Genomic DNA, 16,162 nt, shown 5'->3' with positions numbered 1-16,162 from the left:
ACGTGCCTGACCAAGAGACCACAGGGCCTGACCATGAACCTGACCAAGACGCCACAGGGCTTGACCACGAACCTGACAAAAAGGCCGCAGGGCCTGACCACAAGCCTGACCACGAACCTGACAAAGAGGCCACAGGGCGTGACCACGAGGTCACAGGGCCTGACCACGAGGCCACAGGGCCTGACCACGAACCTGACCATGAGGCCACAGGGCCTGACCACGAGGCCACAGGAACTGACCACGAGCCTGACCAAGAGACCACAAGGCCTGACCACGAACCTGACCAAGAGGCCACAGGGCCTGACCACGAGCCTGACCACGAGGCCACAGGGCCTGACCACGAAACTGACCACGAGGCCACAGGGCCTGACCACGAGGCCACAGGAACTGACCACGAGCCTGACCAAGAGACCACAAGGCCTGACCACGAACCTGACCAAGAGGCCACAGGGCTTGACCACGAACCTGACCACGAGGCCATAAGGCCTGACCACGAACCTGACCACGAGGCCACAGGGCCTGACCACGAGGCCACAGGAACTGACCACGAGCCTGACCAAGAGACCACAAGGCCTGACCACGAACCTGACCAAGAGGCCACAGGGCTTGACCACGAACCTGACCACGAGGCCAAAGGGCCTGACCACGAGGCCAGAGGGCCTGACCACGAGCAGGACCAAGAGACCACAGGGCCTGAACACGAACCTGACCAAGAGGCCACAGGGCTTGACCACGAACCTGACCAAGAGGCCACAGGGCCTGACCACGAGGCCACAGGGCCTGACCACGAGCCTGACCAAGAGACCACAGGGCTTGACCACGAACCTGACCAAGAGGCCACAGGGCCTGACCACGAGCCTGACCACGAGGCCACAGGGCCTGACCACGAACCTGACCACGAGGCCAAAGGGCCTGACCACGAGTTCACAGGGCCTGACCACGAGCAGGACCAAGAGATGACAGGGCCTGACCACAAACCTGACCAAGAGGCCACAGGGCTTGACCAAGAACCTGACCACGAGGCCACGGGGCCTAACCACAAAGTCACCGGGCCTGACAACGAGGCCACAGGGCCAAAGGGCCTGACCACGAGGCCACAGGTCCTGACCACAAGGCCACAGGGCCTGACCACGAGCCTGACCAAGAGACCACAGGGCCTGACCACGAGCCTGAGTAGAAGACCACAGGGCCTGACCACGAACCTGACCACGAGAACACAGGGCTTGACCACGAACCTGACAAAAAGGCCGCAGGAACTGACCACGAGCCTGACCACAAGGCCACAGGGCGTGACAACGAGGTCACAGGGCCTGACCACGAGGCCACAGGGCCTGACCACGAACCTGACCATGAGGCCACAGGGCCTGACCACGAGGCCACAGGAACTGACCACGAGCCTGACCAAGAGACCACAAGGCCTGACCACGAACCTGACCAAGAGGCCACAGGGCCTGACCACGAGCCTGACCACGAGGCCACAGGGCCTGACCACGAAACTGACCACGAGGCCACAGGGCCTGACCACGAGGCCACAGGAACTGACCAGGAGCCTGACCAAGAGACCACAAGGCCTGACCACGAACCTGACCAAGAGGCCACAGGGCTTGACCACGAACCTGACCACGAGGCCATAAGGCCTGACCACGAACCTGACCACGAGGCCACAGGGCCTGACCACGAGGCCACAGGAACTGACCACGAGCCTGACCAAGAGACCACAGGGCCTGAACACGAACCTGACCAAGAGGCCACAGGGCTTGACCACGAACCTGACCAAGAGGCCACAGGGCCTGACCACGAGGCCACAGGGCCTGACCACGAGCCTGACCAAGAGACCACAGGGCTTGACCACGAACCTGACCAAGAGGCCACAGGGCCTGACCACGAGCCTGACCACGAGGCCACAGGGCCTGACCACGAACCTGACCACGAGGCCAAAGGGCCTGACCACGAGGCCACAGGGCCTGACCACGAGCAGGACCAAGAGATGACAGGGCCTGACCACAAACCTGACCAAGAGGCCACAGGGCTTGACCAAGAACCTGACCACGAGGCCACAGGGCCTTACCACAAGGTCACCGGGCCTGACAACGAGGCCACAGGGCCAAAGGGCCTGACCACGAGGCCACAGGTCCTGACCACAAGGCCACAGGGCCTGACCACGAGCCTGACCAAGAGACCACAGGGCCTGACCACGAGCCTGAGTAGAAGACCACAGGGCCTGACCACGAACCTGACCACGAGAACACAGGGCTTGACCACGAACCTGACAAAAAGGCCGCAGGAACTGACCACGAGCCTGACCACAAGGCCACAGGGCCTGACCACGAACCTGACCATGAGGCCACAGGGCCTGACCACGAGGCCACAGGGCCAGACAACGAGCCTGACCAAGAGACCAAAGGGCCTGACCACGAACCTGACCACGAGGCCACAGGGCCTGACCACGAGCCTGACCACGAAACTGACCACGAGGCCACAGGGCCTGACCACGAGGCCACAGGGCCAGACCACGAGCCTGACCAAGAGACCACAGGGCCTGACCACGAACCTGACCACAAGGCCACAGGGCCTGACCACGAACCTGACCACGAGGCCACAGGGCCTGACCACGACCCTGACCAAGAGACCACAGGGCCTGATGACGAACCTGACAAAGAGGCCACAGGGCCTGACCACGAGGTCACAGGGCCTGACCACGAGGTAACAGGGCCTGACCACGAGCGTGACCAAGAGACCACAGGGCCTGACCATGAGCTTGACCCAGAGGCCACAGGGCCTGACCACAAACCTGACCACGAGGCCACAGGTTCTGACCACGAGCCTGACCAACAGACCACAGGGCCTGACCACGAACCTGACAAAGAGGCCACAGGGCCTGACCACGAGCCTGACCAAGAGACCACAGGGCCTGACAACGAACCTGACAAAGAGGACACAGGGCCTGACCACGAGGTCACAGGTGCTGACCACGAGCCGGACCACGAGGCCACAGGGCCTGACCACGAACCTGACCAAGAGGCCAAAGGGCCTGACCACGAGGCCACAGGGCCTGACCACGAGCAGGACCAAGAGACCACAGGGCCTGACCACGAACCTGACCAAGAGTCCGAAAGGCTTGACCACGAACCTGACCACGAGGCCACAGGGCCTGACCACGAGGTCACAAGGCCTGACCACGAGGCCACAGGGTCTGACTACGAGGCCACAGGGCCTGACCATGAGACCACAGGGCCTGACCAAGAGACCACAGGGCCTGACCATGAACCTGACTACGAGGCCACAGGGCCTGACCACGAGGCCACAGGGCCTTACCACAAGGTCACCGGGCCTGACCATGAGGCCACAGGGCCAAAGGGCCTGACCACGAGGCCACAGGTCCTGAACACGAGGCCACAGGGCCTGACCACGAGCCTGACCAAGAGACCACAGGGCCTGACCACGAGCCTGAGTAGAAGACCACAGGGCCTGACCACGAACCTGACCACGAGAACACAGGGCTTGACCACGAACCTGACAAAAAGGCCGCAGGAACTGACCACGAGCCTGACCACAAGGCCACAGGGCCTGACCACGAACCTGACCATGAGGCCACAGGGCCTGACCACGAACCTGACCATGAGGCCACAGGGCCTGACCACGAGGCCACAGGGCCAGACAACGAGCCTGACCAAGAAACCAAAGGGCCTGACCACGAACCTGACCACGAGGCCACAGGGCCTGACCACGAGCCTAACCACGAAACTGACCATGAGGCCACAGGGCCTGACCACGAGGCCACAGGGCCAGACCACGAGCCTGACCAAGAGACCACAGGGCCTGACCACGAACCTGACCATGAGGCCACAGGGCCTGACCACGAGCCTGACCAAGAGACCACAGGGCCTGACCACGAACCTGACAAAGAGGCCACAGGGCTTGACCACGAACCTGACAAAGAGGCCACAGGGCCTGACCACGAGGTAACAGGGCCTGACCAAGAGCGTGACCAAGAAACCACAGGGCCTAACCTCGAGCCTGACCACGAGGCCACAGGGCCTGACCACGAACCTGACCACGAGGCCACAGGGCCTGACCACGACCCTGACCAAGAGACCACAGGGCCTGATGACGAACCTGACAAAGAGGCCACAGGGCCTGACCACGAGGTCACAGGGCCTGACCACGAGCGTGACCAAGAGACCACAGGGCCTGACCATGAGCTTGACCCAGAGGCCACAGGGCCTGACCACAAACCTGACCACGAGGCCACAGGGCCTGACCACGAGCCTGACCAACAGACCACAGGGCCTGACCACGAACCTGACAAAGATGCCACAGGGCCTGACCACGAGCCTGACCAAGAGACCACAGGGCCTGACAACGAACCTGACAAAGAGGACACAGGGCCTGACCACGAGGTCACAGGGCTTGACCACGAGCCTGACCACGAGGTCACAGGTGCTGACCACGAGCCGGACCACGAGGCCACAGGGCCTGACCACGGACCTGACCAAGAGGCCAAAGGGCCTGACCACGAGGCCACAGGGCCTGACCACGAGCAGGACCAAGAGACCACAGGGCCTGACCACGAACCTGACCAAGAGGCCAAAGGGCTTGACCACGAACCTGACCACGAGGCCACAGGGCCTGACCACGAGGTCACAAGGCCTGACCACGAGGCCACAGGGTCTGACTACAAGGCCACAGGGCCTGACCATGAGACCACAGGGCCTGACCAAGAGACCACAGGGCCTGACCATGAACCTGACTACAAGGCCACAGGGCCTGACCACGAGGCCAAAGGGCCTGACCACGAGGCCACAGGAACTGACCACGAGCCTGACCAAGAGACCACAAGGCCTGACCACGAACCTGACCAAGATGCCACAGGGCTTCACCACGAACCTGACGAAGAGGCCACAGGGCCTGACCACGAGCCTGACCACGAGGCCAAAGGGCCTGACCACGAGAGGGACCAAGAGACCACAGGGCCTGACCACGAACCTGACCAAGAGGCCACAGGGCTTGACCACGAACCTGACCAGGAGGCCACAGGGCCTGACCACGAGGTCACAGGGCCTGAGCACGAGCCTGACCACGAGGCGAAAGGGCCTGACCACGAGGACACAGGGCCTGACAACGAGCCTGACCAAGAGACCACAGGGCCTGACCACAAGCATGACCAAGAGACCACAGGGCTTGACCACGAACCTGACAAAAAGGCCGCAGGGCCTGACCACGAGGTCACAGGGCCTGACCACGAGCCTGACCACGAACCTGACAAAGAGGCCACAGGGCGTGACCACGAGGTCACAGGGCCTGACCACGAGCCTGACCACGAGGCCACAGGGCCTGACCACGAACCTGACCATGAGGCCACAGGGCCTGACCACGAGGCCACAGGAACTGACCACGAGCCTGACCAAGAGACCACAAGGCCTGACAAGAGGCCACAGGGCCTGACCACGAGCCTGACCACGAGGCCACAGGGCCTGACCACGAACCTGACCATGAGGCCACAGGGCCTGACCACGATGCCACAGGAACTGACCAGGAGCCTGACCAAGAGACCACAAGGCCTGACCACGAACCTGACCAAGAGGCCACAGGGCTTGACCACGAACCTGACCACGAGGCCACAGGGCCTGACCACGATTAGGACCAAGAGGCCACAGGGCCTGACCACGAGGTCACAGGGCCTGACCACGAGGTAACAGGGCCTGACCACGAGCGTGACCAAGAGACCACAGGGCCTGACCATGAGCTTGACCCAGAGGCCACAGGGCCTGACCACAAACCTGACCACGATGCCACAGGGCCTGACCACGAGCCTGACCAACAGATCACAGGGCCTGACCACGAACCTGACAAAGAGGCCACAGGGCCTGACCACGAGCCTGACCAAGAGACCACAGGGCCTGACAACGAACCTGACAAAGAGGACACAGGGCCTGACCACGAGGTCACAGGGCTTGACCACGAGCCTGACCACGAGGTCACAGGGCTTGACCACGAGCCTGACCACGAGGTCACAGGTGCTGACCACGAGCCGGACCATGAGGCCACAGGGCCTGACCACGAACCTGACCAAGAGGCCAAAGGGCCTGACCACGAGGCCACAGGGCCTGACCACGAGCAGGACCAAGAGACCACAGGGCCTGACCACGAACCTGACCAAGAGGCCAAAGGGCTTGACCACAAACCTGACCACGAGGCCACAGGGCCTGACCACGAGGTCACAAGGCCTGACCACGAGGCCACAGGGCCTGACCACGAACCTGACCAAGAGGCCAAAGGGCCTGACCACGAGGCCACAGGGCCTGACCACGAGCAGGCCCAAGAGACCACAGGGCCTGACCACGAACCTGACCAAGAGGCCAAAGGGCTTGACCACGAACCTGACCACGAGGCCACAGGGCCTGACCACGAGGTCACAAGGCCTGACCACGAGGCCACAGGGTCTGACTACGAGGCCACAGGGCCTGACCATGAGACCACAGGGCCTGACCATGAGACCACAGGGCCTGACCAAGAGACCACAGGGCCTGACCATGAACCTGACTACGAGGCCACAGGGCCTGACCACGAGGCCACAGGGCCTGACCACGTGGCCACAGGAACTGACCAAGAGCCTGACCAAGAGACCACAAGGCCTGACCACGAACCTGACCAAGAGGCCACAGGGCTTAACCACGAACCTGACCACGAGGCCACAGGGCCTGACCACGAGGTCACAGGGCCTGAGCACGAGCCTGACCACGAGGCGAAAGGGCCTGACCACGAGGACACAGGGCCTGACCACGAGCCTGACCAAGAGACCACAGGGCCTGACCACGAGCCTGACCAAGAGACCACAGGGCTTGACCACGAACCTGACAAAAAGGCCGCAGGGCCTGACCACGAGGTCACAGGGCCTGACCACGAGCCTGACCACGAACCTGACAAAAAGGCCACAGGGCGTGACCACGAGGTCACAGGGCCTGACCACGAGCCTGACCACGAGGCCACAGGGCCTGACCACGAACCTGACCATGAGGCCACAGGGCCTGACCACGAGGCCACAGGAACTGACCACGAGCCTGACCAAGAGACCACAAGGCCTGACAAGAGGCCACAGGGCCTGACCACGAGCCTGACCGCGAGGCCACAGGGCCTGACCACGAACCTGACCATGAGGCCACAGGGCCTGACCACGATGCCACAGGAACTGACCACGAGCCTGACCAAGAGACCACAAGGCCTGACCACGAACCTGACCAAGAGGCCACAGGGCTTGACCACGAACCTGACCACGAGGCCACAGGGCCTGACCACGAGCAGGACCAAGAGGCCACAGGGCTTGACAACGAACCTGACCACGAGGCTACAGGGCCTGACCACGAACCTGACCACGAGGCCACAGGACCTGACCACGAGGCCACAGGAACTGACCACGAGCCTGACCAAGAGACCACAAGGCCTGACCACGAACCTGACCAAGAGGCCACAGGGCTTGACCACGAACCTGACCACGAGGCCAAAGGGCCTGACCACGAGGCCAGAGGGCCTGACCACGAGCAGGACCAAGAGACCACAGGGCCTGAACACGAACCTGACCAAGAGGCCACAGGGCTTGACCACGAACCTGACCTTGAGGCCACAGGGCCTGACCACGAGGTCACAGGGCCTGACCATGAGCCTGACCAAGAGGCCACAAGGCCTGACCATGAACCTGACCAAGAGGCCACAGGGCCTGACCACGAGCCTGACCACGAGGCCACAGGGCCTGACCACGAACCTGACCATGAGGCCACAAGCCCTGACTACGAGGCCACAGGAACTGACCACGAGCCTGACCAAGAGACCACAGGGCCTGAACACGAACCTGACCACGATGTCACAGGGCCTGACCACGAGCCTGACGACGAACCTGACAAAGAGGCCACAGGGCGTGACCACGAGGTCACAGGGCCTGACCACGAGCCTGACCACGAGGCCACAGGGCCTGACCACGAACTTGACCATGAGGCCACAGGGCCTGACTACGAGGCCACAGGAACTGACCACGAGCCTGACCAAGAGACCACAAGGCCTGACCACGAACCTGACCAAGAGGCAGCAGGGCTTGACCAAGAACCTGACCACGAGGCCACAGGGCCTGACCACGAGCAGGACCAAGAGGCCACAGGGCTTGACCACGAACCTGACCACGAGGCCACAGGGCTTGACCACGAACCTGACCACGAGGCCACAGGGCCTGACCACGAACCTGACCACGAGGCCACAGGGCCTGACCACGAACCTGACCACGAGGCATCAGGGCCTGACCACGAGGCCACAGGAACTGACCACGAGCCTGACCAAGAGACCACAAGGCCTGACCACGAACCTGACCAAGAGGCCACAGGGCTTGACCACGAACCTGACCACGAGGCCAAAGGGCCTGACCACGAGGCCAGAGGAACTGACCACGAGCTGGACCAAGAGGCCACAGGGCTTGACCAAGAACCTGACCACGAAGCCACAGGGCCTTACCACAAGGTCACCGGGCCTGACCACGAGGCCACAGGGCCAAAGGGCCTGACCACGAGGCCACAGGTCCTGACCACGAGGCCACAGGGCCTGAACACGAGCCGGACCAAGAGACCACAGTCCCTGACCACGAGCCTGAGTAGAAGACCACAGGGCCTGACCACGAACCTGACCACGAGAACACAGGGCTTGACCACGAACCTGACAAAAAGGCCACAGGAACTGACCACGAGCCTGACCACGAGGCCACAGGGCCTGACCACGAACCTGACCATGAGGCCACAGGGCCTGACCACGAGGCCACAGGGCCAGACCACGAGCCTGACCAAGAGACCACAGGGCCTGACCACGAACCTGACCACGAGGCCACAGGGCCTGACCACGAGGCCACAGGGCCTGACCAAGAGCCTGACCACGAACCTGACCACGAGGCCATAGGGCCAGACCACGAGACCACAGGGCCTAACCACGAGGCCACAGGGCCAGACCACGAGCCTGACCAAGAGACCACAGGGCCTGACCACGAACCTGACCATGAGGCCACAGGGCTTGACCAAGAACCTGACCACGAGGCCACAGGGCCTTACCACAAGGTCACCGGGCCTGACCACGAGGCCACAGGGCCAAAGGGCCTGACCACGAGGCCACAGGTCCTGACCACGAGGCCACAGGGCCTGAACACGAGCCGGACCAAGAGACCACAGTCCCTGACCACGAGCCTGAGTAGAAGACCACAGGGCCTGACCACGAACCTGACCACGAGAACACAGGGCTTGACCACGAACCTGACAAAAAGGCCACAGGAACTGACCACGAGCCTGACCACGAGGCCACAGGGCCTGACCACGAACCTGACCATGAGGCCACAGGGCCTGACCACGAGGCCACAGGGCCAGACCACGAGCCTGACCAAGAGACCACAGGGCCTGACCACGAACCTGACCACGAGGCCACAGGGCCTGACCACGAGGCCACAGGGCCTGACCACGAGCCTGACCACGAACCTGACCACGAGGCCATAGGGCCTGACCACGAGACCACAGGGCCTAACCACAAGGCCACAGGGCCAGACCACGAGCCTGACCAAGAGACCACAGGGCCTGACCACGAACCTGACCATGAGGCCACAGGGCCTGACCACGAGCCTGACCAAGAGACCACAGGGCCTGACCACGAACCTGACAAAGAGGCCACAGGGCTTGACCACGAACCTGACAAAGAGGCCACAGGGCTTGACCACGAACCTGACAAAGAGGCCACAGGGCCTGACCACGAGGTCACAGGGCCTGACCACGAGGTAACAGGGCCTGACCAAGAGCGTGACCAAGAAACCACAGGGCCTGACCCTGAGCCTGACCACGAGGCCACAGGGCCTGACCACGAACCTTACCAAGAGGCCACAGGGCCTGACCACGAGGCCACAGGGCCAGACCACGAGCCTGACCATGAGACCACAGGGCCTGACCACGAACCTGACCAAGAGGCCACAGGGCTTGACCACGAACCTGACCACGAGGCCACAGGGCCTGACCACGAGCCTGACCAAGAGGCCACAGGGCCTGACCACGAACCTGACAAAGAGGCCACAGGGCCTGACCACGAGGCCACAGGGCCAGACCACGAGCCTGACCAAGAGACCACAGGGCCTGACCACGAACCTGACAAAGAGGCCACAGGGCTTGACCACGAACCATACCACGAGGCCACAGGGCCTGACCACGAGGTCACAGGGCCTGACCACGAGGTAACAGGGCCTGACCACGAGCGTGACCAAGAGACCACAGGGCCTGACCATGAGCCTGACAAAGAGGCCACAGGGCCTGACAACGAACCTGACCACGAGGCCACAGGGCCTGACCACGAGCCTGACCAAGAGGCCACATGGCCTGACCACGAACCTGACAAAGAGGCCACAGGGCCTGACCACGAGCCTGACCAAGAGACCACAGGGCCTGACAACGAACCTGACAAAGAGGCAACAGGGCCTGACCACGAGGTCACAGGGCTTGACCACGAGCCTGACCACGAGGTCACAGGGCCTGACCACGAGCCGGACCAAGAGGCCACAGAGCCTGACCACGAGGCCACAGGGCCTGACCACGAACCTGACCACGAGGCCACAGGGCGTGACCACGAGGTCACAGGGCCTGACCACGAGCCTGACCACGAGGCCACAGGGCCTGACCACGAACCTGACCATGAGGCCACAGGGCCTGACCACGAGGCCACAGGAACTGACCACGAGCCTGACCAAGAGACCACAAGGCCTGACAAGAGGCCACAGGGCCTGACCACGAGCCTGACCACGAGGCCAGAGGGCCTGACCACGAACCTGACCATGAGGCCACAGGGCCTGACCACGATGCCACAGGAACTGACCAGGAGCCTGACCAAGAGACCACAAGGCCTGACCACGAACCTGACCAAGAGGCCACAGGGCTTGACCACGAACCTGACCACGAGGCCACAGGGCCTGACCACGATTAGGACCAAGAGGCCACAGGGCCTGACCACGAGGTCACAGGGCCTGACCACGAGGTAACAGGGCCTGACCACGAGCGTGACCAAGAGACCACAGGGCCTGACCATGAGCTTGACCCAGAGGCCACAGGGCCTGACCACAAACCTGACCACGATGCCACAGGGCCTGACCACGAGCCTGACCAACAGATCACAGGGCCTGACCACGAACCTGACAAAGAGGCCACAGGGCCTGACCACGAGCCTGACCAAGAGACCACAGGGCCTGACAACGAACCTGACAAAGAGGACACAGGGCCTGACCACGAGGTCACAGGGCTTGACCACGAGCCTGACCACGAGGTCACAGGGCTTGACCACGAGCCTGACCACGAGGTCACAGGTGCTGACCACGAGCCGGACCATGAGGCCACAGGGCCTGACCACGAACCTGACCAAGAGGCCAAAGGGCCTGACCACGAGGCCACAGGGCCTGACCACGAGCAGGACCAAGAGACCACAGGGCCTGACCACGAACCTGACCAAGAGGCCAAAGGGCTTGACCACAAACCTGACCACGAGGCCACAGGGCCTGACCACGAGGTCACAAGGCCTGACCACGAGGCCACAGGGCCTGACCACGAACCTGACCAAGAGGCCAAAGGGCCTGACCACGAGGCCACAGGGCCTGACCACGAGCAGGCCCAAGAGACCACAGGGCCTGACCACGAACCTGACCAAGAGGCCAAAGGGCTTGACCACGAACCTGACCACGAGGCCACAGGGCCTGACCACGAGGTCACAAGGCCTGACCACGAGGCCACAGGGTCTGACTACGAGGCCACAGGGCCTGACCATGAGACCACAGGGCCTGACCAAGAGACCACAGGGCCTGACCATGAACCTGACTACGAGGCCACAGAGCCTGACCAAGAGACCACAAGGCCTGACCACGAACCTGACCAAGAGGCCACAGGGCTTGACCACGAACCTGACCACGAGGCCACAGGGCCTGACCACGAGGTCACAGGGCCTGAGCACGAGCCTGACCACGAGGCGAAAGGGCCTGACCACGAGGACACAGGGCCTGACCACGAGCCTGACCAAGAGACCACAGGGCCTGACCACGAGCCTGACCAAGAGACCACAGGGCTTGACCACGAACCTGACAAAAAGGCCGCAGGGCCTGACCACGAGGTCACAGGGCCTGACCACGAGCCTGACCACGAACCTGACAAAAAGGCCACAGGGCGTGACCACGAGGTCACAGGGCCTGACCACGAGCCTGACCACGAGGCCACAGGGCCTGACCACGAACCTGACCATGAGGCCACAGGGCCTGACCACGAGGCCACAGGAACTGACCACGAGCCTGACCAAGAGACCACAAGGCCTGACAAGAGGCCACAGGGCCTGACCACGAGCCTGACCGCGAGGCCACAGGGCCTGACCACGAACCTGACCATGAGGCCACAGGGCCTGACCACGATGCCACAGGAACTGACCACGAGCCTGACCAAGAGACCACAAGGCCTGACCACGAACCTGACCAAGAGGCCACAGGGCTTGACCACGAACCTGACCACGAGGCCACAGGGCCTGACCACGAGCAGGACCAAGAGGCCACAGGGCTTGACAACGAACCTGACCACGAGGCTACAGGGCCTGACCACGAACCTGACCACGAGGCCACAGGACCTGACCACGAGGCCACAGGAACTGACCACGAGCCTGACCAAGAGACCACAAGGCCTGACCACGAACCTGACCAAGAGGCCACAGGGCTTGACCACGAACCTGACCACGAGGCCAAAGGGCCTGACCACGAGGCCAGAGGGCCTGACCACGAGCAGGACCAAGAGACCACAGGGCCTGAACACGAACCTGACCAAGAGGCCACAGGGCTTGACCACGAACCTGACCTTGAGGCCACAGGGCCTGACCACGAGGTCACAGGGCCTGACCATGAGCTTGACCAAGAGGCCACAAGGCCTGACCATGAACCTGACCAAGAGGCCACAGGGCCTGACCACGAGCCTGACCACGAGGCCACAGGGCCTGACCACGAACCTGACCATGAGGCCACAAGCCCTGACTACGAGGCCACAGGAACTGACCACGAGCCTGACCAAGAGACCACAGGGCCTGAACACGAACCTGACCACGATGTCACAGGGCCTGACCACGAGCCTGACGACGAACCTGACAAAGAGGCCACAGGGCGTGACCACGAGGTCACAGGGCCTGACCACGAGCCTGACCACGAGGCCACAGGGCCTGACCACGAACTTGACCATGAGGCCACAGGGCCTGACTACGAGGCCACAGGAACTGACCACGAGCCTGACCAAGAGACCACAAGGCCTGACCACGAACCTGACCAAGAGGCAGCAGGGCTTGACCAAGAACCTGACCACGAGGCCACAGGGCCTGACCACGAGCAGGACAAAGAGGCCACAGGGCTTGACCACGAACCTGACCACGAGGCCACAGGGCTTGACCACGAACCTGACCACGAGGCCACAGGGCCTGACCACGAACCTGACCACGAGGCCACAGGGCCTGACCACGAACCTGACCACGAGGCATCAGGGCCTGACCACGAGGCCACAGGAACTGACCACGAGCCTGACCAAGAGACCACAAGGCCTGACCACGAACCTGACCAAGAGGCCACAGGGCTTGACCACGAACCTGACCACGAGGCCAAAGGGCCTGACCACGAGGCCAGAGGAACTGACCACGAGCTGGACCAAGAGGCCACAGGGCTTGACCAAGAACCTGACCACGAAGCCACAGGGCCTTACCACAAGGTCACCGGGCCTGACCACGAGGCCACAGGGCCAAAGGGCCTGACCACGAGGCCACAGGTCCTGACCACGAGGCCACAGGGCCTGAACACGAGCCGGACCAAGAGACCACAGTCCCTGACCACGAGCCTGAGTAGAAGACCACAGGGCCTGACCACGAACCTGACCACGAGAACACAGGGCTTGACCACGAACCTGACAAAAAGGCCACAGGAACTGACCACGAGCCTGACCACGAGGCCACAGGGCCTGACCACGAACCTGACCATGAGGCCACAGGGCCTGACCACGAGGCCACAGGGCCAGACCACGAACCTGACCAAGAGACCACAGGGCCTGACCACGAACCTGACCACGAGGCCACAGGGCCTGACCACGAGGCCACAGGGCCTGACCAAGAGCCTGACCACGAACCTGACCACGAGGCCATAGGGCCAGACCACGAGACCACAGGGCCTAACCACGAGGCCACAGGGCCAGACCACGAGCCTGACCAAGAGACCACAGGGCCTGACCACGAACCTGACCATGAGGCCACAGGGCTTGACCAAGAACCTGACCACGAGGCCACAGGGCCTTACCACAAGGTCACCGGGCCTGACCACGAGGCCACAGGGCCAAAGGGCCTGACCACGAGGCCACAGGTCCTGACCACGAGGCCACAGGGCATGAACACGAGCCGGACCAAGAGACCACAGTCCCTGACCACGAGCCTGAGTAGAAGACCACAGGGCCTGACCACGAACCTGACCACGAGAACACAGGGCTTGACCACGAACCTGACAAAAAGGCCACAGGAACTGACCACGAGCCTGACCACGAGGCCACAGGGCCTGACCACGAACCTGACCATGAGGCCACAGGGCCTGACCACGAGGCCACAGGGCCAGAAACGAGCCTGACCAAGAGACCACAGGGCCTGACCACGAACCTGACCACGAGGCCACAGGGCCTGACCACGAGGCCACAGGGCCTGACCACGAGCCTGACCACGAACCTGACCACGAGGCCATAGGGCCTGACCACGAGACCACAGGGCCTAACCACAAGGCCACAGGGCCAGACCACGAGCCTGACCAAGAGACCACAGGGCCTGACCACGAACCTGACCATGAGGCCACAGGGCCTGACCACGAGCCTGACCAAGAGACCACAGGGCCTGACCACGAACCTGACAAAGAGGCCACAGGGCTTGACCACGAACCTGACAAAGAGGCCACAGGGCATGACCACGAGGTCACAGGGCCTGACCACGAGGTAACAGGGCCTGACCAAGAGCGTGACCAAGAAACCACAGGGCCTGACCCTGAGCCTGACCACGAGGCCACAGGGCCTGACCACGAACCTTACCAAGAGGCCACAGGGCCTGACCACGAGGCCACAGGGCCAGACCACGAGCCTGACCATGAGACCACAGGGCCTGACCACGAACCTGACCAAGAGGCCACAGGGCTTGACCACGAACCTGACCACGAGGCCACAGGGCCTGACCACGAGCCTGACCAAGAGGCCACAGGGCCTGACCACGAACCTGACAAAGAGGCCACAGGGCCTGACCACGAGGCCACAGGGCCAGACCACGAGCCTGACCAAGAGACCACAGGGCCTGACCACGAACCTGACAAAGAGGCCACAGGGCTTGACCACGAACCATACCACGAGGCCACAGGGCCTGACCACGAGGTCACAGGGCCTGACCACGAGGTAACAGGGCCTGACCACGAGCGTGACCAAGAGACCACAGGGCCTGACCATGAGCCTGACAAAGAGGCCACAGGGCCTGACAACGAACCTGACCACGAGGCCACAGGGCCTGACCACGAGCCTGACCAAGAGGCCACATGGCCTGACCACGAACCTGACAAAGAGGCCACAGGGCCTGACCACGAGCCTGACCAAGAGACCACAGGGCCTGACAACGAACCTGACAAAGAGGCAACAGGGCCTGACCACGAGGTCACAGGGCTTGACCACGAGCCTGACCACGAGGTCACAGGGCCTGACCACGAGCCGGACCAAGAGGCCACAGAGCCTGACCACGAGGCCACAGGGCCTGACCACGAACCTGACCACGAGGCCACAGGGCCTGACCAAGAGGCCACAGAGCCTGACCACGAGGCCACAGGGCCTGATCACGAGCCTGAACACGAGGTCACAGGGCCTGACCACGAACCTGACAAAGAGGCCAAAGGGCTTGACCACGAACCTGACCACGAGGCCACAGGGCCTGACCACGAGGTGAAAGGGCCTGACCACGAGGTAACAGGGCCTGACCACGAGCGTGACCAAGAGACCACAGGGCCTGACCACGAGCCTGACCAAGAGACCACAGGGCCTGACCACCAACCTGACAAAGATGCCACAGGGCCTGACCACGAGCCTGACCAAGAGACCACAGG

This window comes from Odontesthes bonariensis, chromosome 21 (assembly GCF_027942865.1).
Source record: "Odontesthes bonariensis isolate fOdoBon6 chromosome 21, fOdoBon6.hap1, whole genome shotgun sequence".
In the NCBI taxonomy this organism is placed as follows: domain Eukaryota; kingdom Metazoa; phylum Chordata; class Actinopteri; order Atheriniformes; family Atherinopsidae; genus Odontesthes; species Odontesthes bonariensis.
This window is presented reverse-complemented; position numbering follows the sequence as displayed.